Below are 24,881 nucleotides of genomic sequence, written 5' to 3' on the forward strand. Positions count from 1 at the left end.
ACAACTGTCATTATTTAAAAACAATTTCACTCAAAGATGGGAGTATTAATTGGAATTACCGCCACTTTAGTTTCAGTCTTAACTGACCACAGTTAATATCTCTTGTATAACATAATTGAATAGACAATATATTATACAGCTTAATATATATCTTTATACACAACCGTTTCTATTGATCTTAATAGTATACCTATAATCACTTTTGATCTACACTACATACAATTATTCTGTAAATTATGTTTCAAAGATGAATGATATAAAAAAAGAAACATTTTTTTTTGCAAAAAAAAAAGACAAAAAACAAAATATGTATAAAAATGCAAGCTGATCTATTGTACTTGTAAAATCAGTGTTATGACCATCTGATGTTAGTCGATAATCGATAATTTAGTTTAATATTTAAGTTACAATTATCATTAATTTGCTTGAAACAATAAACAAAATTGCATAACTCTTGCCTGAGCATTTTCTGCAATCAAATGCATTTGTTTGTTCCCCATTATATTGCTATTTAACAGTGTAAGGTATGTGTACATGTATATTTGAATACAGGATTTTTTTTCTCAATGAAGAATGAACACAAATTCAAATGTAAATTAAAAACCAATTGTTCAGAGAACAATTGAAGGTCTTTCCACCCATAAAGATCAATTTTGATATAGAACTATTAAAATATCATATCCAACGTCAAATGATAGCTTATTGTACACCGATTCCAAAAATATATGGTTTCTATACATTTTTTTTCTAAATAAGGGAGATACATTTTTACTTCCGGTTTGAAAAATGTCACTGCCAGTTTTTTTTTTATAGTTTACTTGATACTGATTCCAAAAATATATGGTTCAATATACTTTTACATTTAATTAGTACACAAAATAGCTACTTCCGGTTTACACATGGTCACTTTCGGTTGGCTTTTCCATGGTCAAGTGGCTTGCAACGTAATGCAGAAAGTTCCATGGCTTTATCATGTATACATATGAGGTAAAAGCAAAGGGCAATATCTAGAACGAAAAATTTACCAATGAACTTGAGCTCAATTTCAAGGTCATAAACCAAGGGCTTCAAATCAAAAGACCATAGGTCTTAATTATACATGATTAATGAGTTATATCACTATATGCCTATTTCTTAATATAAGAGGGGAGAAAACTCCAATTTAATGTTAGTTTACCCTTTCAACCAAAATTTATGTGTTACGAAATGTCGCAACTTACAATTAAGTAAAAATATGTTGTCAATATCTTATACGGTTTTTGAAAAGAATTGAAAATAAGCCAAAATCAAAATTTAAAATATGACCTTGACCTCTGACCTTGACCTTATTTTCTTTTTTTTGGACCAAGGACCTCAAATAAAAAGATCCTAGGTCTCTTTCACTTATGGTTTACAAGATAGAAATGCATATCACTTATATCAAATGCATAAGGGGAAATAACTCTCATATGGAGTGTTCGTATGGCTTCGGTCAAAATTGAACAAATCATGCGAAGGATATAACGAGCATTTTTATAAAACAAATTTGTCGCTTTCTTATACGGTTACGGAGGAGATGCAGTCACAAGGAAAACAGTGTTCGGGGAGATAACTCCTACAAAGAAAAGTATTCGGTTACGCAGGGTGAATTTCAAAGGCGCATAAACTGTTCGATATCATATACCAAACATCTATGCGACATCTTGCGAAACAAAACTTATACGCTAGAAATAAAAGTGGCGGAAGGAGAAAAAAAATAATAATCAGAACAAATACAATAGGTCTTTCCATAGAAAAGTGGAAAGACCTAATTAATTATTTGATTGCTGTTGTTGGAAAAGTTTATTGTTGTTGCCTCTTTCTGGACATTATAAAGTCAAACTACAATAAAAATATATACTGCACGTTCTATTTCCAATCATGTCAAAATTATTTAATTGAAAAAAAGAAGATGTTTAAAATCAGTGCCTCTTCGAATAATTGAAATATCAAAAGAATGTGTACCAATATAGCGAAATTTTCCATCTTTGGGCAATTGAATACAATGTTTTAGTAATATTATGGAAATGAAATTAAACCATTAATCGCCAATGTCATATATTTTTTTATTAAAAGATGTGTTAAAAACATTGCCTACCTATGTTTAAACATAGAAACACTCCCAAAAGCAACCATTTACAAATAAATTTAGGGAGACAAGCTTTAGGGAGACAAGCTTGTTTTATCAACTTAAAAGAATAATTCTCTTTCTATTTAATGCAAGAGAGATATATGATGTGGTTTTGTTTTGGTTAACCACGATACCTGAGAATATGATTTGAAATTATGTACACAACTCTTCCAGTCTTTCCATCAGTGATTTCGATCACTTTGATTGTCGGAAATACTTTTTGAAAACAATTTTTTTCGAAAATTTCATGAGCTGATTGGCTGGTAATTTTTTAGTGAAATAATAATGAAAATGATGACGTTCCACATTTTAATCCTTGTAGTGTCTGTTTTTTTAAATAGCTAAAAAAAATGGCCGGATCACCGCACCGACGATGCTTTGATTTTATATAGTATTCAGTATGCTTCAAATTGGTATAAAAAATTATCGTCTTTTATAAGACTGGTGAAAGCTGCAGAGTCACAACATTGTACAAATCCAAATAAAGTTCCTCTGGATATACCTTATTGTATTATGGGTGTAGATATGTTTATTTGGTATCGACTCATATCTTATTTAACTCTATAAATGATAACAATATGTCCTTGAACATTTACGTCTATCTAATATGTTTTCCGACAATATTGCATAACCATGTCAAGGTAACCTTGATGTAAATTGTTTTTTCCTTTTCGGAAATTTAGCGGATGAAAAAGATATTTCTAACTGTCTATACTACGACGAAAGTGTTCAATATAATATAATTTAGGACAAGGCCGCATGATTTGTAATGCGGTTTTATCGAGTACAGTTTAACTATTTTAACTATCTTTACAGTATGAATACGCTTTTGCTTGACATTATAATTTGCAAATTTAAGAATATTTTTTTTACCTTTTTAACTTACTTAATATCGTACATAGATGTTATTTCACATTAAGTCGAATGTATATTTGATTCGTTATCAATACTATTTGTTTTTCACTTTTAAATGTTTTCCATCTTAAAATTTTGTGCGAGTTAATTTCTTGAATGATCCATACTTGTTATGTATATATTACTGTATTCAGTTCATACCTCGTATTATATATACTACAAATGCCCATAAAGAAACAACATAAATGCAAATATCAACTTGCCGACAGCCCGCCGTATTTGATGGACGCGGGATGTAATATCATAATAACACAATATTGTTTATAACATCAAATAACAAACAAAATAGTTTAGTGAAAACCTGTTTCCGAAGACAATACACAAGCCTAAATAAATCGAACATGCCTACATACCCGGATCTAAATCAACCCCTCTGATTGGACCATACGCATATTACCAATAACGTCAATACAATATTTTCCCGCTTTACTTTCGAACCGCGAGAAAATAATATGGCTATACGATAGAATCTCATACACAGCTACGTTCAAGTGGTTCCTGCTCGGAGTTATCTTTTCTTTGATAAGTCGGAATGTGTAAACATGAAACGTTAGCTTCTTAAGTTGACGCTGTTCATGACTACTGGATGTAGTAGGCATGCTACTTCGTTTTTTTTGTCATAAGGCTTACAATCGTGGTATCCTTTGATCTAACAGACTATCAATTGCAGTAAATGGGAAAATGCGACCATTTATAAAAAACATGATAATTTTTGGGTAGCTTGAAATATAATGCTAAGTTCAAACAATCCTAAACTTGAAGAGCAATGTTTTCTTAACCTAACAGTTTATTTTATGTTAAAGTCAAGGACAAAACAGTCAAATATCGAAAACATATTTGTTCTACCAGTAAAGAAGGTGCTTTTTTTTTGGACATTAATGTTTGGATATTGTTTGACTTAAAAGTTCTTTTGACTTTTCAGTATTATTCGGAATGCTTTGAATACTTCAAAAATTGGCTATTATATACATTTATAGAACAAGGGAATTACTTTTGTTTCTATTGCTAAGAAATTCAACTGGAGTTTAAAAATACACCCAAACCTGATGCAAGTTAAACATGTAGCTCAAAATAGATTGTCAATGTAAAATATTATATATTAAACAGAATATAAAACATTATAAACTAGAGTGACACGTGATGTATGATAATAGTTAGTTAACTATAAAACATAAGACAAAATAGTTTCGTGTGATTCAAGAGCAGAACTTTTTGAAAGGTTAGTAACTTATGTTTGTTTTATATTTGTAATTTTCTGAAAGTGAGGCGGCTAGGCATACCTTTGACAAATAACATTTTAAGTAAGTTAAAAATACTAAATAAATATCATTCAAATATAATAGCAAACATTTATAACGTTTATAAAATTTGGTTTATGGTTATTGTAGCGTCTTCACGAATAAAATATTCAGTCACTTCCATGCATTTTCAATGCATCATTACGGGTAACTAGAAAAATCAAGATTAATAACGGAGGTAATATTTAAATGAGTAATGAATTAGACATATGATACTCACTTAAGTGTACATGATTACTGAACGTGCTTACTGTTCGTTATGTCATCCACCTATCGAAAGGAATTATCGCTTTTCTATGCGTGCTTCATCAAAAATAATTTTAGTTTTGTATTTCATTTTATTCAAAGGACAATCTTTTTTCGAACTCACATCATGCTTTCGTTTTTATAATAATCATACTTCAACTTGTATTTCAGAGATTCCGGCATAATACATTTCTATATTTTATTTTTTTTTATTCTTTCTCGTGTACCAATTCGTTTAAGATTTTCAAGATCGTTTTCTTTTCCTTTTATGTTGTACAAACAAATTCGTAATGTAATATAACGAGAGAGAACAGACAAGCTAATGCAAATCATTGCCTCCTCCGTTTTGAGTATCGATTTATGACTATTGAACAGCGGTATATTACTGTTGCCTTTATTGATAATAAAGATAGTAGTCCTTGTATTTGTTTGGTGAGAGAGTTATAATACATTTGTTGCATTTTAAATTTTTGTTAGTTCGTACTTCGGTAGTTGCACGTAGATAAATTTATCAATAGGGCAGTCATCATGGTAATGCATTTCATTTTGTTGTCCATAGTGTATATGTATTTTTGTGTGTGCATATGATTACTAAAAGTGCTTACTGTGTCTTGGAGTTCGGTATTTTTGTTATACTTTTTGTCATTCGTCTATGCGCCTATGACATGCCTGGTTGCATATATCTTTTTAATCCGTTTTCCTGCCCTTAACAGCCGTTTTTCCTAAAATTTAAAATCTAGGAAAAACGGCTGTTTAGGGCAGGAAAACGGATAAAAGATATATGCAACCAGGCATGATATATCCTATATTTTTTAAAATTTAATGACTAAAAGTAACCTGGACAGAACTTATGCTGCCAATTTCACGTAGTTTTGCTTTTTATATGTTGAAGGTCAAACTTTTTTTAGAGGGATGTTTAAAAAAATATAGGATATACCATGCCCAAAAGTAAAGGACACAGTAGATATGCTATCAAAAGTGAGGAAAAAAAAAAACGATGATCGAATACCCCTATCTGGCATATTACCTTACCGATATAAATTACTTTCTTATAATGAAGATTTTTTTAATTGTCTATTTTTGTATTTTACTGAAAATATTTTTACGACTTCCTACACCAACGACGCAGGTACTTTTTTCTGATTTCCTTTTCAGCTATATTCCTTTATATAACACATGTATCTAAGAAATACCAAAAACCGATGCATATAAGGCAATCAAGAAACTGTAATAATTTGGTTTACTGACCCAAAAGTGTCATACTTAAATCTAAATTCATGCAAGTGTAAATTAATATGTCTTGCAAATAAAACTATTCTCAACTTATCTTTATCCTTAGCTACTGTCACAGGATTTACTAATTTTGATATAAAATCTACTTTTGACACACAACCAAAACTTATTTAGTTTTTTAGTTTGATTTTGATTTTTGGTGTTTTAACGCCACTTTTAAGCACCGCATTTGGGCTATTTCGTGGCGGCCAGTTTTTATTGGTGGAGGAAGCCGGAGTGCCCGGAGAAAACCACCGACCTTCGATAGGAAAACTGACAATCCTAGTCAATTAAGATTGGAGTCGAGTGCACCCGCACGAGCGGGGTTCGAACTCACAACCTCAGTGTTCACTGGCTAGTGATTACAGTAGTAACTACTTAAACCACTCGGCCACCGAGGCCCCATTGGTTTTTTAGAGATATTTAACATTGCCATAAAAGCGATCCTACATTCCGTCGGCGTCGTCTTTGGCGTCCACAAATATTCACTCTGGTTAAAGTTTTTGAAATTTTAATAACTTTCTTAAACTATCCTGCATTTCAACCAAACTTGGACAGAAGCTTGTTTATGATCATAAGATAGTATCCAGAAGTAAAACAATTCCTGTTTTTCCGTATTTTACTCATAAATGGGCTTACTTTTTCTGTCAGTTAACATTACATTCACTCTGTGGTTAAAGTTTTTCAAATTTTAATAACTTTCTTAAACTATCCTAGATTTGTACCAAACTTGGATAGAAGATTGTTTATAATCATAAGATAGTATCCAGAAGAAAATTTTGTAAAAAACAAAATCCTATCTTTTACTTATTTTACTTATAAATGGACTTAGTTTTTCTGCCAGTTAACATTACATTCACTCCGTGGTTAAAGCTTTTAAAATTTTAATAACTTTCTTAAATTATCCCGGATTTGTACCACACTTGGACAGAAGATTGTTTATGATCAATAGCTAGTATCTAGAAGGAAATTTCGTTAATATTTATTTCCTGTTTTTCCGTATATTACTTATAAATGGACTTAGTTTTATACGAATTAATATTACGTACAATCTGCAGTTAAAGTTTTTAAAACATTTATTAGATTCATAAACCTTCTTGGATTTTTACCAAACTTGAACAGAACTTCTTACAATCAAAAGATAGTATCTAGAGGAAAATTTTTAATAATTTTTTCCCCATTTTTTTTTAGCCTGCGACTAACAGCAAAAGTAGGCGAGACACTGGGTTCCGCGGAACCCTTACGAATTTTTTTCTTAAAATGTCCTGTACCAAGTCAGGAAAATGGCCATTGTTATATTACAGTTCGTTTCTGTGTGTGTTGCATTTTAGTGTTGTGTTTCTGTTATGTCGTTGTTCTCCTCATGTATTTGATGTGTTTCCCTCAGTTTTAGTTTTTAACCCGGATTTGTTTTTTTTTTCTCAATCAATTTATGAATTTCGAATAGCGGTATACTACTGTTGCCTTTATTTAAATGCAATACATTCAATAAGAAAATAGATGAGAACAATGATGTCAATATAGCACATGAAGAGTTTGAACCTGATTTTTAAAATACTGTAAATAAACACATACCTTTAAAAATTGAAATAAATGTTTAGAATCCTGGTCCGTTCATGAATCGAATAATGAACTTAGATGAGCTATATTTAATAAAAAGATGTTGTACAATAGATATAAGATGAAATAAAAGAAAAACTGGGGGGAAATATAGGGTCCAGATGTTTTTTTAACAAAATCTAGCGTCAATTAATTAGAAATTATTTTATAGAGCTGTTTTTAGGTGGACCAAAAAGCAAAGACTTTTGGCCACCATTAGACTTTTTTTAGCAAACAAAGGTAGTCATTTTAGTAATACCTTTATTTATGAAACAACGATAACATTATAAATGTTCAGTCAAAGTTTGATAATACGTTTTATGATTTTTGAAAATATAATAGATATTGGATCAGACTGTCCTGTAGATCAAAACCACCAAAGTGTTAAGTCTATTAACAGCAATTGTAGAAACGAAGTTATTTAATTTTCAAATGTGTAGAAGAAACTGTTGCAGAGAAACAAATAAACACAATTGATGTAAATAAAACAACAGGTAAAGATGGGTTATCCGGAAAAATACTAAAATTGGAAAAACCAGCAGTTGTGACACCAATAACAAAATTTAGTAAAACAAATCGGTTGAGCACTCGATATATCCCGACAACTAAAGTAGGCTAAGTGGTGCCACTTCACAAGGAAAATAGTCAACTTGAAGCTGGTACCTATAGACCAATCAGTATTTAACCTGTTGTGTCGACGTTTTTTCAATAAAGTTTTCTTCATAGTTTATTTCATCCAAATTTATCCGCCTTTAGGGCAGAATACCGCTGCCAGACAGAACTCCTTAAAATTAATGATAATTGGAAAAAGGATTTTAAAAACGATCAATATATTACTGCTGTGGTGAAAACCTTCGACTGACTTAGTCTTACTGTATTGATTTTGAAACTGAAGGCTTGCAGACAAGACGAATCGACTATAAGCTTGTGTAGATACCTATTTAAGTAAAAGAAAACAATGTATAAAAATTGATATCGATATAAGTACCTTGATAAATATATATAAAGGGGCGCAGCAAGGCTCTTTATTTGTACCTGTAGTTTTAATGATGTTTTAAAATAATGGTTTTCCTTTTGTGTCAAGTAGCTCACTATTTAATTATGCAGATGATAATTCTTTGTCATATTCACATTCTTATATAGACAGTGTTGTAAATACTCTAAAAAAAGAATGCTTAGATAGATATAAGAAGATTTGGTATGAGAGCCAATGAGACACCTCTCCATCTAAGTTACAACTTGTAAAAGTAAACCATTAAAGGTCAAAGTACGGCCTTCAACACGGAGCCTTGGCTTAAAGTTTATTATTTGGTTTAGTTTAAATACTATAAATGCCAAACCCTGACAAATTTAAGACAATAGCCATTGGTAAGAAAACTGAACATCCACTTTATTTGAACTTTGGTGGATAGTTGGCAATCATACCATATTTCCGTTTTTTATATTGAAAATAAAAATATAGACAGTGACCCGTACTTAAATTTTTCAATAAAATTTTTCAATAAAATTTAACGAAATTATGTAGACTTGCTATGCAATATTCATTTATTCTGTACAATTTTAATTACAGTCATGTGTAGTATGGTATGATTATGGTGGTTGTAATACCAGAATTATATTTATTTCTGAGGATTATTGGAGCACATACCAACAGCTTTTAACTAAATAAAAAATATCAAGTTTAAAAATCAGGAGAAATAGAATGATATCAATAGACTGACTACACAAAATTGTTAATAACCACAAAAAGGAGGTCAATATAATCTACATTTTTTATTTCGGTGATTTGGTAAACCAAGGGTTATTTCCGAGTTAAGGTCTCATATACGGCAATTAATTATTAAAGGAAAATATAGATGCATCATTTAGTATTTGTTTTCAAAAGGTATGTAGTTATTTAGTAAATTGCAAAGTACTCACGAATTTACATCACATGTTAAATGCATTTTATATCAGGAATAAGGACTTCAAATATAGCAGCGTAATTAAATTATAACATTCAAATGAACAGCTTGTTTACAGCTGTTGTCCAGTAACTGGATTTTTTTCAAATAAAAGATATTACTTTTTTTCTTTTCACTTACTGATTAATATGTAGTTTTCAAAATTCTCATGGACTTATTGAAATTAATTTTCCTCCAAAATATGAGGAATCCTTTGGGGGAATTGGTCGGTGGAAAAGTAACCCTACAACTTTGAATTGTATATAAATAAATGAATGTGCTGTTTGTTTGGGATATTAAGTGATTTTTAAACTTTTAACCATGATGACTAAAATGTTAGGTTTATAAAGCTCAAATGTCCTGTAAAAAAGCGCAAATATCATTTTTTAAAAAGCGCAAATGTCAATTAAAAAAGTGTAATTGTCCATTTAAAAAAGCGCAAATGTCCTTTCAAAAAGCGCAAAAGTACCGCGCCGGTAACATATGTCTCAAAGATAATTATGGATTAATTAGATGTTTTTCTTTTAAGAACAGATGAAACATAGAATTTGTGTAAATAAAAGAAAGCAACTTGGGTCTATTTCTCGTTAAAATCAGTGCTGTGTTGATCTGTTTAAATAAAGTATAGATATGCTGTGAAGTTTATACGATATGTCATATTTTGGAAAAGACCAGTAAGGTAAATCAATTGAAATTTTCATTACTGAAGTGGAGGCAAAGCTCAAATTAAATGTGGAAAATATTCAAGTAGTCACTTTCTGTGAATGAGCTGTAATGAGTTCGAGTTGCCTTTCCTTTTTTTCCAAAGATAATAAAAATAACCAGAGACTAGTGGCTCCCAAGGGTCATCACACATCTTTTCACGTTCGTAATTTGCAAGATGAGCATCAAGACCAGGGTACGCTGCATGTAGTCATACATTGATCATGGATCATGCCGGCATCGTTTACAAACATTCTCTACAGATTATTCATATTGCTAACATGATCTCTACCAAAAAGTCTAGAATCATAGGTTTTATGTAGGTTTTACTCATCGAACCTTTAAACAAACTTATAAGTAAAAGTTATCTTACCAGTCTTGTAATTAGATCTTTGAATATAGTTTACATTGGCACAAATATCGATTTTGTGATCAGAAAATTAAAACATAACTAAATTTGAATTCTTTTCAAACGTTTTTTTTGGGATGTATAAATACACATCAACGTTCATTTTCTATATAAAGATTACTCTATCTATATATTACATTATACATATTTATTAACAGGTTAACTCCTCACTATCCTACTGCCTGTCAATGCTTTTATTTTGGCATTGCACAATGACTAAAAGTAACCTGGACAGAACTTATGCTGCCAATTTCACGTAGTTTTGCTTTTTATATGTTGAAGGTCAAACTTTTTTTAGAGGGATGTTTAAAAAAATATAGGATATACCATGCCCAAAAGTAAAGGACACAGTAGATATGCTATCAAAAGTGAGGGAAAAAAAACGATGATCGAATACCCCTATCTGGCATATTACCTTACCGATATAAATTACTTTCTTATAATGAAGATTTTTTTAATTGTCTATTTTTGTATTTTACTGAAAATATTTTTACGACTTCCTACACCAACGACGCAGGTACTTTTTTCTGATTTCCTTTTCAGCTATATTCCTTTATATAACACATGTATCTAAGAAATACCAAAAACCGATGCATATAAGGCAATCAAGAAACTGTAATAATTTGGTTTACTGACCCAAAAGTGTCATACTTAAATCTAAATTCATGCAAGTGTAAATTAATATGTCTTGCAAATAAAACTATTCTCAACTTATCTTTATCCTTAGCTACTGTCACAGGATTTACTAATTTTGATATAAAATCTACTTTTGACACACAACCAAAACTTATTTAGTTTTTTAGTTTGATTTTGATTTTTGGTGTTTTAACGCCACTTTTAAGCACCGCATTTGGGCTATTTCGTGGCGGCCAGTTTTTATTGGTGGAGGAAGCCGGAGTGCCCGGAGAAAACCACCGACCTTCGATAGGAAAACTGACAATCCTAGTCAATTAAGATTGGAGTCGAGTGCACCCGCACGAGCGGGGTTCGAACTCACAACCTCAGTGTTCACTGGCTAGTGATTACAGTAGTAACTACTTAAACCACTCGGCCACCGAGGCCCCATTGGTTTTTTAGAGATATTTAACATTGCCATAAAAGCGATCCTACATTCCGTCGGCGTCGTCTTTGGCGTCCACAAATATTCACTCTGGTTAAAGTTTTTGAAATTTTAATAACTTTCTTAAACTATCCTGCATTTCAACCAAACTTGGACAGAAGCTTGTTTATGATCATAAGATAGTATCCAGAAGTAAAACAATTCCTGTTTTTCCGTATTTTACTCATAAATGGGCTTAGTTTTTCTGTCAGTTAACATTACATTCACTCTGTGGTTAAAGTTTTTCAAATTTTAATAACTTTCTTAAACTATCCTAGATTTGTACCAAACTTGGATAGAAGATTGTTTATAATCATAAGATAGTATCCAGAAGAAAATTTTGTAAAAAACAAAATCCTATCTTTTACTTATTTTACTTATAAATGCACTTAGTTTTTCTGCCAGTTAACATTACATTCACTCCGTGGTTAAAGCTTTTAAAATTTTAATAACTTTCTTAAATTATCCCGGATTTGTACCACACTTGGACAGAAGATTGTTTATGATCAATAGCTAGTATCTAGAAGGACATTTCGTTAATATTTATTTCCTGTTTTTCCGTATATTACTTATAAATGGACTTAGTTTTATACGAATTAATATTACGTACAATCTGCAGTTAAAGTTTTTAAAACATTTATTAGATTCATAAACCTTCTTGGATTTTTACCAAACTTGAACAGAACTTCTTACAATCAAAAGATAGTATCTAGAGGAAAATTTTTAATAATTTTTTCCCCATTTTTTTTTAGCCTGCGACTAACAGCAAAAGTAGGCGAGACACTGGGTTCCGCGGAACCCTTACGAATTTTTTTCTTAAAATGTCCTGTACCAAGTCAGGAAAATGGCCATTGTTATATTACAGTTCGTTTCTGTGTGTGTTGCATTTTAGTGTTGTGTTTCTGTTATGTCGTTGTTCTCCTCATGTATTTGATGTGTTTCCCTCAGTTTTAGTTTTTAACCCGGATTTGTTTTTTTTTTCTCAATCAATTTATGAATTTCGAATAGCGGTATACTACTGTTGCCTTTATTTAAATGCAATACATTCAATAAGAAAATAGATGAGAACAATGATGTCAATATAGCACATGAAGAGTTTGAACCTGATTTTTAAAATACTGTAAATAAACACATACCTTTAAAAATTGAAATAAATGTTTAGAATCCTGGTCCGTTCATGAATCGAATAATGAACTTAGATGAGCTATATTTAATAAAAAGATGTTGTACAATAGATATAAGATGAAATAAAAGAAAAACTGGGGGGAAATATAGGGTCCAGATGTTTTTTTAACAAAATCTAGCGTCAATTAATTAGAAATTATTTTATAGAGCTGTTTTTAGGTGGACCAAAAAGCAAAGACTTTTGGCCACCATTAGACTTTTTTTAGCAAACAAAGGTAGTCATTTTAGTAATACCTTTATTTATGAAACAACGATAACATTATAAATGTTCAGTCAAAGTTTGATAATACGTTTTATGATTTTTGAAAATATAATAATAGATATTGGATCAGACTGTCCTGTAGATCAAAACCACCAAAGTGTTAAGTCTATTAACAGCAATTGTAGAAACGAAGTTATTTAATTTTCAAATGTGTAGAAGAAACTGTTGCAGAGAAACAAATAAACACAATTGATGTAAATAAAACAACAGGTAAAGATGGGTTATCCGGAAAAATACTAAAATTGGAAAAACCAGCAGTTGTGACACCAATAACAAAATTTAGTAAAACAAATCGGTTGAGCACTCGATATATCCCGACAACTAAAGTAGGCTAAGTGGTGCCACTTCACAAGGAAAATAGTCAACTTGAAGCTGGTACCTATAGACCAATCAGTATTTAACCTGTTGTGTCGACGTTTTTTCAATAAAGTTTTCTTCATAGTTTATTTCATCCAAATTTATCCGCCTTTAGGGCAGAATACCGCTGCCAGACAGAACTCCTTAAAATTAATGATAATTGGAAAAAGGATTTTAAAAACGATCAATATATTACTGCTGTGGTGAAAACCTTCGACTGACTTAGTCTTACTGTATTGATTTTGAAACTGAAGGCTTGCAGACAAGACGAATCGACTATAAGCTTGTGTAGATACCTATTTAAGTAAAAGAAAACAATGTATAAAAATTGATATCGATATAAGTACCTTGATAAATATATATAAAGGGGCGCAGCAAGGCTCTTTATTTGTACCTGTAGTTTTAATGATGTTTTAAAATAATGGTTTTCCTTTTGTGTCAAGTAGCTCACTATTTAATTATGCAGATGATAATTCTTTGTCATATTCACATTCTTATATAGACAGTGTTGTAAATACTCTAAAAAAAGAATGCTTAGATAGATATAAGAAGATTTGGTATGAGAGCCAATGAGACACCTCTCCATCTAAGTTACAACTTGTAAAAGTAAACCATTATAGGTCAAAGTACGGCCTTCAACACGGAGCCTTGGCTTAAAGTTTATTATTTGGTTTAGTTTAAATACTATAAATGCCAAACCCTGACAAATTTAAGACAATAGCCATTGGTAAGAAAACTGAACATCCACTTTATTTGAACTTTGGTGGATAGTTGGCAATCATACCATATTTCCGTTTTTTATATTGAAAATAAAAATATAGACAGTGACCCGTACTTAAATTTTTCAATAAAATTTTTCAATAAAATTTAACGAAATTATGTAGACTTGCTATGCAATATTCATTTATTCTGTACAATTTTAATTACAGTCATGTGTGGTATGGTATGTTTATGGTGGTTGTAATACCAGAATTATATTTATTTCTGAAGATTATTGGAGCACATACCAACAGCTTTTAACTAAATAAAAAATATCAAGTTTAAAAATCAGGAGAAATAGAATGATATCAATAGACTGACTACACAAAATTGTTAATAACCACAAAAAGGAGGTCAATATAATCTACATTTTTTATTTCGGTGATTTGGTATACCAAGGGTTATTTCCGAGTTAAGGTCTCATATACGGCAATTAATTATTAAAGGAAAATATAGATGCATCATTTAGTATTTGTTTTCAAAAGGTATGTAGTTATTTAGTAAATTGCAAAGTACTCACGAATTTACATCACATGTTAAATGCATTTTATATCAGGAATAAGGACTTCAAATATATATGCAGCGTAATTAAATTATAACATTCAAATGAACAGCTTGTTTACAGCTGTTGTCCAGTAACTGGATTTTTTTCAAATAAAAGATATTACTTTTTTTCTTTTCACTTACTGATTAATATGTAGTTTTCAAAATTCTCATGGACTTATTGAAATTAATTTTCCTCCAAAATATGAGGAATCCTTTGGGGGAATTGGTCGGAAGAAAAGTAACCCTACAACTTTGAATTGTATATAAATAAATGAATGTGCTGTTTGTTTGGGATATTAAGTGATTTTTAAACTTTTAACCATGATGACTAAAATGTTAGGTTTATAAAGCTCAAATGTCCTGTAAAAAAGCGCAAATATCATTTTTTAAAAAGCGCAAATGTCAATTAAAAAAGTGTAATTGTCCATTTAAAAAAGCGCAAATGTCCTTTCAAAAAGCGCAAAAGTACCGCGCCGGTAACATATGTCTCAAAGATAATTATGGATTAATTAGATGTTTTTCTTTTAAGAACAGATGAAACATAGAATTTGTGTAAATAAAAAAAAGCAACTTGGGTCTATTTCTCGTTAAAATCAGTGCTGTGTTGATCTGTTTAAATAAAATATAGATATGCTTTGAAGTTTATACGATATGTCATATTTTGGAAAAGACCAGTAAGGTAAATCAATTGAAATTTTCATTACTGAAGTGGAGGCAAAGCTCAAATTAAATGTGGAAAATATTCAAGGAGTCACTTTCTGTGAATGAGCTGTAATGAGTTCGAGTTGCCTTTCCTTTTTTTCCAAAGATAATAAAAATAACCAGAGACTAGTGGCTCCCAAGGGTCATCACACATCTTTTCACGTTCGTAATTTGCAAGATGAGCATCAAGACCAGGGTACGCTGCATGTAGTCATACATTGATCATGGATCATGCCGGCATCGTTTACAAACATTCTCTACAGATTATTCATATTGCTAACATGATCTCTACCAAAAAGTCTAGAATCATAGGTTTTATGTAGGTTTTACTCATCGAACCTTTAAACAAACTTATAAGTAAAAGTTATCTTACCAGTCTTGTAATTAGATCTTTGAATATAGTTTACATTGGCACAAATATCGATTTTGTGATCAGAAAATTAAAACATAACTAAATTTGATTTCTTTTCAAACGTTTTTTTTTTGGGATGTATAAATACACATCAACGTTCATTTTCTATATAAAGATTACTCTATCTATATATTACATTATACATATTTATTAACAGGTTAACTCCTCACTATCCTACTGCCTGTCAATGCTTTTATTTTGGCATTGCACAAGTCATGTCTTCTTTGACTGTCCATGACGTTAAAACACTAAATCCTGGGATGTTTTAGTTGATTTTAGTCTCTGATGCTTGATTTTTTATTATTAATTGTTTGAATTTCATCTAGCTTTCAGTAACTGCGAGTACTTTCAAATCGTACTTTCGTGTTCATTTGACCTGTTGATACAGTTTGTAATGCATTTTTGTTATTTAATGTTAACTTATTCGGTGTTATATCTAGTCTCACTATTTTTAATATATACCACCTTGGATAAGTGTTTAGTATGACGATAAATTTTCACTTTTGTTCTCGTACTAGGAACAACAAAATTATTTACTTTGTAAAAATTATTTCCGTACTCCATGTATACCTTACTACAAAATTATTTTTATTTAACTGTGTACTTTATTTTATTTGGCAGCATTTTGTCCGAGGTTATGGTTGTCTTTCTGAAATTGTTTTATACCTAACCCCTTTGTTTATTTTGTATTTACATTGTGTCATAGATCACATTTATTTGTTCAGTGTATGTTCACTTATTTTTGTTAATATGTCTTTTGATTTAGTTAAGCCATTTCAATTGATACTTTATGGTGTGTCTTTCTATGTTGTGATGTTACACTATTGTTTCAGGAAGGTTGAAGGTTGGCGCCTATTAAAACGTTTAAACCCGCTGCATTTGTTTGCACCTGTCCTAAGTCAGGAACCTGATGTTCAGTGGTTGTCATTTGTTGATGTGGTTCATAAGTGTTTCTCGTATCTCGTTTTTTATATAGATTAGACCGTTGGTTTTCCTGTTTGAATGGTTTAACACTAGTCATTTTTGGGGCCCTTTATAGCTTGCTGGTCGGTGTGAGCCAAGGCTCCGTGTTGAAGGCCGTACTTTGACCTATAATGGTTTACTCTACAAATTGTGACTTGGATCGAGGGTTGTCTCATTGGCACTCATACCACATCTTCTTATATCTATTAACTGTTTTATATGGGTTTCGCTACTGACTTATTTAAATATACTGTCTATTATTTGTTTATTGATTCATTGTATTTTCCAGTCAGATGAGATTAATTTTCAATAGAAATTCTACCACTTTATTTATTTATTTGTTTATAATACTTAATTCATGAAGTAAATACCATTCGCCTTCTGGCTTCTGTAAGAGCCAACAGGGTTGCATACATGGTATGTTCGGAAATATCTTATAAGGATACTAGCTGCTGATATTCAAGATAACATTTGGCTGAATGTTTTAATATGTTAAATAATGACAAAACAAAAAACGATCCGGGTATACTTATCAATCCTTTAAATAAACTTATTCTAAATGGTTACCTATTCAACACTGTAACTAAATCTTTGAATATTGTTTTTATTGGTATAAATATTGATTTTGTTATAAGTAATTAAAACTATACTAAATATTACCCATACGTACCTTTACAGTACACATATGTACCTTCACAGTACTACAATCTGTCGATACCTATATTTTAACATTGCACAAGTTTCTTCTTCTCTGACTTCTAATGACGTCTTTACACTAAATCCGTTGGATGTTGGATGTGTACTGATTAATATTTTAGTCTTAAATACATGATTTTGTTTTATTAGTTCTTATTGGCTTTGAACTAGTTGTCAGTAACATCGAGCTCTCTCAGATATGTACGTAGTGTCTTTTTTGTTGTTAGGGATGAGGTATTAATATATACCCTGCCACGTCCTGTCTGTGTTTTTGTTTGATGTTTTTCTTTGTATCGATCTGATGAGTTAATATAAAAAATGGAGATGTGGTATGATTGCTATTGAGACAACTATCCAGCAAAGTTCAAATGAAGTGGATTTCAGCAATTATAGGCAACCTAATATTAAGCCTTTTTTCGACTGATTTTTATAGTTTGTTCTTATGTTGTGCTGTTACATCACTGTCCCAGATTAGGGGAGGGTTAAGCGCTCGCAGACATGTTTTACCCCGCGACATTCTTTATGTGCCTGTCCCAAGTCAGGAGCCTGTAGTTCAGTGGTTGTCGTTGGTTCACGTCTGTCATATTTGTTTTTCGTAAATTGTTTTATTATAAATTAGGCCGTTAGTTTTCTCAATTGAATTGTTTCATATTTATCATACGAACCTTTTTAGTCGACTATACCGTATGGGTTTTTCTCGTTGTTGAAGGCCGTACGGTTGCCTATAATTGCATCCAATTTATTTGAATTTGGTAGATAGTTGTCTCATTGGCAATCATACCACATCTCCTTATTTTTATATGGATTCACATGCTTATATTTTTTAGAAACAAGCATATCAAAATTGACATGTTATTTCGACTTTTTAAATTTTCAGCAGCCGGGATATATTCAGATAAATAACCTGTATTTGAACCTTTCTATTGTAATAAAAAGAAAACAAAAGGTACTAATATCAGTGTATTAACAATAACCAAAATATATATGTTAAAAAAAAACTTAATTTCGTGCATCCGAAGCACTCTTCTTGATTTATATTCATCAGAAAGGCTCAAAATCAAAATTTGAAGTCCATTATGTATAAGTACTTGAAAAGATTAATGACTTAAAGGGACTTTAAAAGAATTGAAGTCAGTTTAAAATCCGAAGTCAGTCAGAGGTTTTTACAGTGTTGTTTTCATTTTGTGTACCCTTGTATTTAGATGTTTCTTAATTTGTACTTTATCAAGAAAGTATATACTGTATACTGTATGTACTACTAAATATAGGTATAGGAGGGATGTAGGACAATAGTTCAACAATAGGACAATAGCTGTGTTTATCTATAAATTTGGCAAAGATTGAACTATCGAAAACCTTATAGACGTTTATTAGATAGAATAATACGTTGTTAGGGTTATAAGTAATGTATCCATAAAATATGATATCCATTTTTTGCTTCGCATCATTGCTTCATATCACGGTGCGAAGATATTAGGTTCATACGATATTCACGCAAGCTTGAAATAATGACGTAACAAATTTCGGTTCTCATTGGTTACTTTATGATATGGGAAAAATTATATTGGTAAGAATGAGATATAAAATTGGGAACATATCCCAGACAGGAGAATATATTAAATACGGACAAAATTACAATATGGGCATTCAAGATCCGATCCGATACCCAATCAATGAATAATTGTGCCTTTACTGGTTTAGCTTCCTTGAATAATGTCGAGTCAAATTCACATTGATAAATACTAGAAGGGGCAAATATGAACAAGTTTCTGAGTTATCATTTGAATTTATATACTTATAAACCAACACGTTAAATACATGTTAATGCCAATGATCTTCAAGGACTTTATCAGAATGCATATTCATGTATTCCTTGTTATAAAAGAAACCAGCTATGCAAGCAACACTAGTCGTGAGAATGATATTGTATATCTAGGAAGTATCTATAAACACGTTAGTAAAATGGATGAGTAAGAAGTCAGAGTGAAGATATCCATATGAAAATAAATATTGCGCAAAAATGAGTGACACTTGATGCATGATAATAATTAGTTAGCTACAAAACATGAAACATAGTTTTGTTTGATTCAAGCTGAAAAAGAGGGACGAAAGATACCAGAGGGACAGTCAAACTCGTAGATCGAAAACAAACTGACAACGCCATGGCCAAAAATAAAAAGACAAATAGACAAATAATAGTACAGATGACACAACATAGAAAACTAAAGACTAAGCAACACGAACCAAATTTCGAAACGTTAATACCTTAGATTTGTTTCATAAATCTGGTTTACTGAAAGTGGGACATCTAGGCATACATTGGCCAAATGGCATTTTAGGTTGTATAAAATACTAAATAAATAATGTTCAAATATAATAACCAAGATGTATGAATTCTATGAATTCTAGAAAATATTCAGACACTACATAGCATGGTTCAATTCTAGTGGAGTGGAATGTAAATATTAAAAAAAAGTTGTTTATATTGTTTTGGCTTTTGCATCGTTCGGGTGAAGTCATTTTTATCTTACCAGCCTGGTTTCATAAACATTACTCAACTCTTTTAACTTTCCTTAACATCATTGTATCCTAAAACATAATATTTTTGTCCAAAAATAAGGGTAACAAAATATACCATGCAAAATAATGAGGGATACAATAGACAATATCCTATCAATAAAAAAATAACAATGATAGAATGCCCCTATTTATCACATTGCCTTATCGAGACAAATTACTTTCCTGCAACGAAGAATCATTTTTAATTGTCTATTTAGTATTGCACATTTACACGTACCTGATAATAATTTGGAATTTTTTAATTAACAGATTTTTATTATTACGCTTTCCACCCCATAGCCACCACATCAATATATACCATCAAAAATACATTTGTTGTAAAATTCTGAATGATAAAATACAAATATTTGGGGAGGAAATGGACATGGGTTGATGAACATTAAACAAAAACTCACAACTACAAGGAATTAAACAACGATTCAACAATTAAAGAAACAGAACTTTTAGCCTTTGATTTTGTTGACAGCCGTTTCCAAATAAGAAATGATAAAACAAAGAAGAAACTACCAAGGGGACTATAAATAATCATAAACCAAAGAACCAGAAGGAAAAAGATGAGGAGACAATCAACTGCAAGAATAATTTAGGTCATTGATGTATAAACCCAGTTATGTTTAAATCAACACAATATGATTTCTGTTCTATATTCTATGATAACTATACGAACATATATTCGATTTGTTTACTAATATGTATTTTATGTCTCTTCCAGTAATGAAGGCTTATAGTATATTACTCTTTGTGACAGCAATGACATTGATTGTCCTGGTGTCAAGCTCTCCATTTCATTCCGGAATAGCTGCTGAGATCAGGAAAATAAGCGAAAGTAAGTTATATAGTTTATATCGTAAGTTTGCCTCGACGAGACCCCAGTACCCCATTGTACTAAAGAAAACTACTGTCGTAAAGATGTCACATATGTAGGCTTATATAATAAAAAGTTATTGATTGAATGTATGGTAAATATTATCAGCCCTTACGACAGATAAAATAGCTGATTTCTAAAAATGGATCTGCTTTCAACAATACATCGTATACTGCGTTACCTCCCTAAAGGAATCCGACGATTACCGAAATCTCAACTTTTATAAAGCCTAGTTGCCCGAGTGGTCTAGAGCTCTGGACACATTGTAGGCTACAATGTCATAGAAGCAAGCATGGGTTTAAATCCTGCTGAGGGAAGACAAAAATTTGCTAACGTAAATTTGCAGATCTAAAATGTTTGTCAATGAAAGTGAGAAATTTCAAGTTGAAAGTGAGAAATGTCAAGATGAAAGTAAGAGATCACAAAATGAAATGAAAAATTTCATAAATAGTATGTCCCTACGTCCCTACCGTTTTTTCGTAGTTTTCTCAGAGACTCAGCAATCCGTATTTTTATCATTTGTCATTATGCATGTTAACCATTTATGCGCCTGTCGCAAGTTAGGAATCTCTAGCCTTTGTTAGTCTTGTGTATTTTTTTAATTTTGGTTCATTTATATGTTTCGGAGTTTAGTGTGGCGTCCATTTCGCTGAACTAATATACATTATAGTTTAGGGCCCTGCTGAAGCACGCCTACGGGTGCTGGATTTTCTCGCTGCGTTGGACACATTGGGGACTTTGGGCTGTTTTTTGCTCTTTGGTCGGTTTGTTGTCTCATTGACTCATTCCCCGTTTCCATTTTCAATTCTAACATAGTTAACTTTTTTTTATCTACAGATGAAGTCTTCAGTGAAAAAAAAGTAAAATTTATGGAAACGTCGCATGCGACCTCCATGCATTTTTAAAGTCGACTTTAAAAATGAGCAATTAAAATATGTCACTGACATTAACTTCTCACAAAATGAAATAAGCTTGAACCATCGCAAACTATAAAAAAAAAAAAGGGAGAAATAGTTAAGCATGTATTTAATTTACGTACACATAACTCCTCATAACAGAATCTTGGATCGTTTGGCAGTCGGTTCAAATTGTTTTTCTGTGATTCAGTATGGACTTAGAATTAAGTTTGTGGAATTATATAGTAAATAAGGATGCATCTACACACAAAAAACACAGAAAGGAAACTTTTGTCTGTTTTTGAAATAAACGAAAATGAAAACATAATGTCCAAATAGGTGCGATTTGGGAACCCTCACGTGTAATATTTTCGCGTTAATCATATGCATGGTTTGTTTTTTAAATGCTGTTTAATAAATACATAATATCAATTTCTAAAAGAAATTGGAATCTTTTCCAAAATTATTATGTATTATATCTCAAAGATTTAAACTATTTAATATTTTTTTAGCATTTGATTTCAAGATGGATTTTTTTTTAAGAAAGCAGGCTATGTTTTCTGATTGACCTTTTATCTAATTGTCAACATTACGACAGCAATGCGACCACGAAATAGCCATAGGACATCTGGAGGTCAATATGCATGCTGTCTACAACAATAAAACTATGTCTATACAATATCTGAAGATGCATTTTAGTTCCGTAAAATTTTCTAAAATATTAGTAAGAGTTATCATTACGACATAGCGTTCACTTTAGTGGAAACCTTGTGCAGCTGTTGACTCGGAAATGACATGAGGAAACTTGCTAGTTCTAACTTTGTTTGACTGCATTCACCAACTTTTTCTTTCTTTTTTAGGGTTTTTGTTCCAAACTGCGGTCGGATGTTGTTGTCCTTCTTGTCACCCTGTTTGTAGATGCTGCTGTGCCAAATGAACTAAAAAGTTTTGAGATTATTGACTTTAGAAATATAGGAGGATGTCTAAACTTATTGTAACCAAGAAAAATTATCTTGCAGATATAAAGGGAAAACGGTAGTATGTATTCTTCCATAGGCGACAATACTAACATTTTCTAAATTTACTACTTTTTATAATAAAACCTGGACAAAACAGTTATGTGTGGTGTCAGTACTTTATTAATTTGTTTTAGAAATTGAAGTCAAATATTATCATGACCATCTTCGAACGGAGCTTTTTGTGGTACCCATGCCCACCGTCATTTTACATCAAATGTATGAAAATTTGGAAGTCTTTTCGAATAATTCTCAAGAAAATATTTCAATGGGTTTCAAAATTTATATTGTAAATTTACACACTGCAGTTATTCATAGATAAATAAAAAAAATATATTGTATTCTTACATCAAATCACAGAGCTTCTAAGTTGACTTTCTTCACCTGCCTTTGGTACACAAAAGACCAACCTAAAGCTAGGAAAATACAATACTACTATTCCTTACATCTCCTAAGATAATCCAATATTGTTTTTAGTGTACGTGTATCCTTGTGGTTTTTTTTAATGTTAACTTGTTTGTAGCCATAATTTAAGTAAAAGAAATAGTGCTAATAAAACTAATTATTTAAACATAATTCTAAAACTAAAAAGAAATATTACATTGAAAAAACTGGGGGTCTAACAGCTACATACACATTATATACAATAAAATGAATTATCCCCCTTTTGACATATAAACGAAAATTAATACAGACAAAATTTGGGGGATAAGATTAAAATTGTGGATAGAAGTAAACAATTTTATCGAAGTCCAGTAAAATATACGTCGGCATGATTATATTTTTTGATAACTCATATATAAGCATTATTCCGCTCAAATCGGTGCTAGGGACCGTCTTAAACTTGTAGTGAGGTGAGAGATTCTTTTGATCCGTGTTGAAGGCCTTACTTTGACTTTGAGATGTAGAACACCATTAAAGGCCAATTGCATCATCAACTATAATATAACTATGTGAAAATAAATATGTTTATCATATCATTAACGCTTTCATGCTCACAGCTTTTGTGTGACGAGGAAAGTTCCAAGGTCTTTTCTTAAAGAATATCTATGTACTGCAATAACAATAGGGCTAATTATTTAAACAGGAAAAGGGTTGAAAAAATTTTCACTGCATGAAGCCTTTCTCTAATTCATCATCAATAACAGTTGTGACTGAATCAGGATCTCTCCTGGCTGACAAAGCATTTTTACTTTCAAATGTTCAAATATTAATATCAGACACTATTACATAGTAAATTGACAACATTTTTGTCAGTGTGATTTCTTAATTCTAATTCTAACTGGTCATACTTAAAAGGCGAAACAGCTGTATTGGTATGGTAATTTAGTAATTTTGGGGTACTATTTTACTGCTGGTAACTTGGTTTTGATTATTAGGTTGCTGTTCTTTTTTGTAGCTTTTGTAAGTAACTTTGATGTGAGTTTTACTTGTACAAATTTTACAAGCATGTACATATTTACAACAAGTTTTAATGCAACCTTTAAACCAATTAATTTTTTTACAAACAGATCAACCATCTACATAAACTACTTCACGACCAATACAATTCACTGAATAATTTAAACCTGTTCCCACAGCTGTAGACGTATAAAAACATGCTTGGCTCATCACTTTGCTTAACATTGTTATCAGTTCATATGTTGGATGGACTGCTGCCAAAGTTGAATCGTGTTGATAAGCACGCTTTCCATGTTGTTAACACTCTGAGAAAGCTGGATCGGTGAGTGCGTTGTTACAGTGGGCGTTGTCTCATTGCGTCCTGTAGACTGAATATTCACATGAGCATTAATATTGAAACCAATTGTAATGGAATCAATTCCAGTTGCAAGAGTCAAATTTGTAGCATTATATCAATTTTCTGGAACGAAATCAATAATATAGTTTGTAGATGTTGCCTCATTGGGCGAAGTCCAAGTAGCAAGATTATCTCCATCTAAATTTTCAGAAGATATCATTTTACGATAAGATCGCTTTCTGATCTCCATTTTGTTCCAAAATTCACAGTCA

At 31.2% G+C, this 24,881-nt stretch overlaps 1 protein-coding gene and 1 long non-coding RNA gene across 8 annotated transcripts in view; both read left to right on the forward strand.

The window, feature by feature from the left end:
* Positions 1-24,881, forward strand: part of LOC127727071 (RNA 3'-terminal phosphate cyclase-like) — a 97,310-nt gene that overhangs the window by 63,700 nt on the left and 8,729 nt on the right. The gene's annotated exons all lie outside the window — the stretch shown is intronic.
* LOC127727079 (uncharacterized) lies at positions 4,190-22,970 on the forward strand. Of its 7 annotated transcripts, XR_007993756.1 has the most exons (4): positions 4,194-4,283; positions 18,392-18,460; positions 20,807-20,920; positions 22,716-22,970. It is a non-coding gene; the product is annotated as an uncharacterized LOC127727079 (long non-coding RNA). The 7 variants fall into 7 exon arrangements; XR_007993755.1 differs by lacking the exon at positions 18,392-18,460 and having other exon boundaries at positions 4,190-4,283; XR_007993761.1 differs by lacking the exons at positions 4,194-4,283; positions 18,392-18,460 and adding an exon at positions 4,326-4,365.

The sequence above is a fragment of the Mytilus californianus genome, unplaced genomic scaffold, assembly GCF_021869535.1.
Source record: "Mytilus californianus isolate M0D057914Y unplaced genomic scaffold, xbMytCali1.0.p SCAF_19, whole genome shotgun sequence".
Classification (NCBI taxonomy): Eukaryota; Metazoa; Mollusca; class Bivalvia; order Mytilida; family Mytilidae; genus Mytilus; species Mytilus californianus.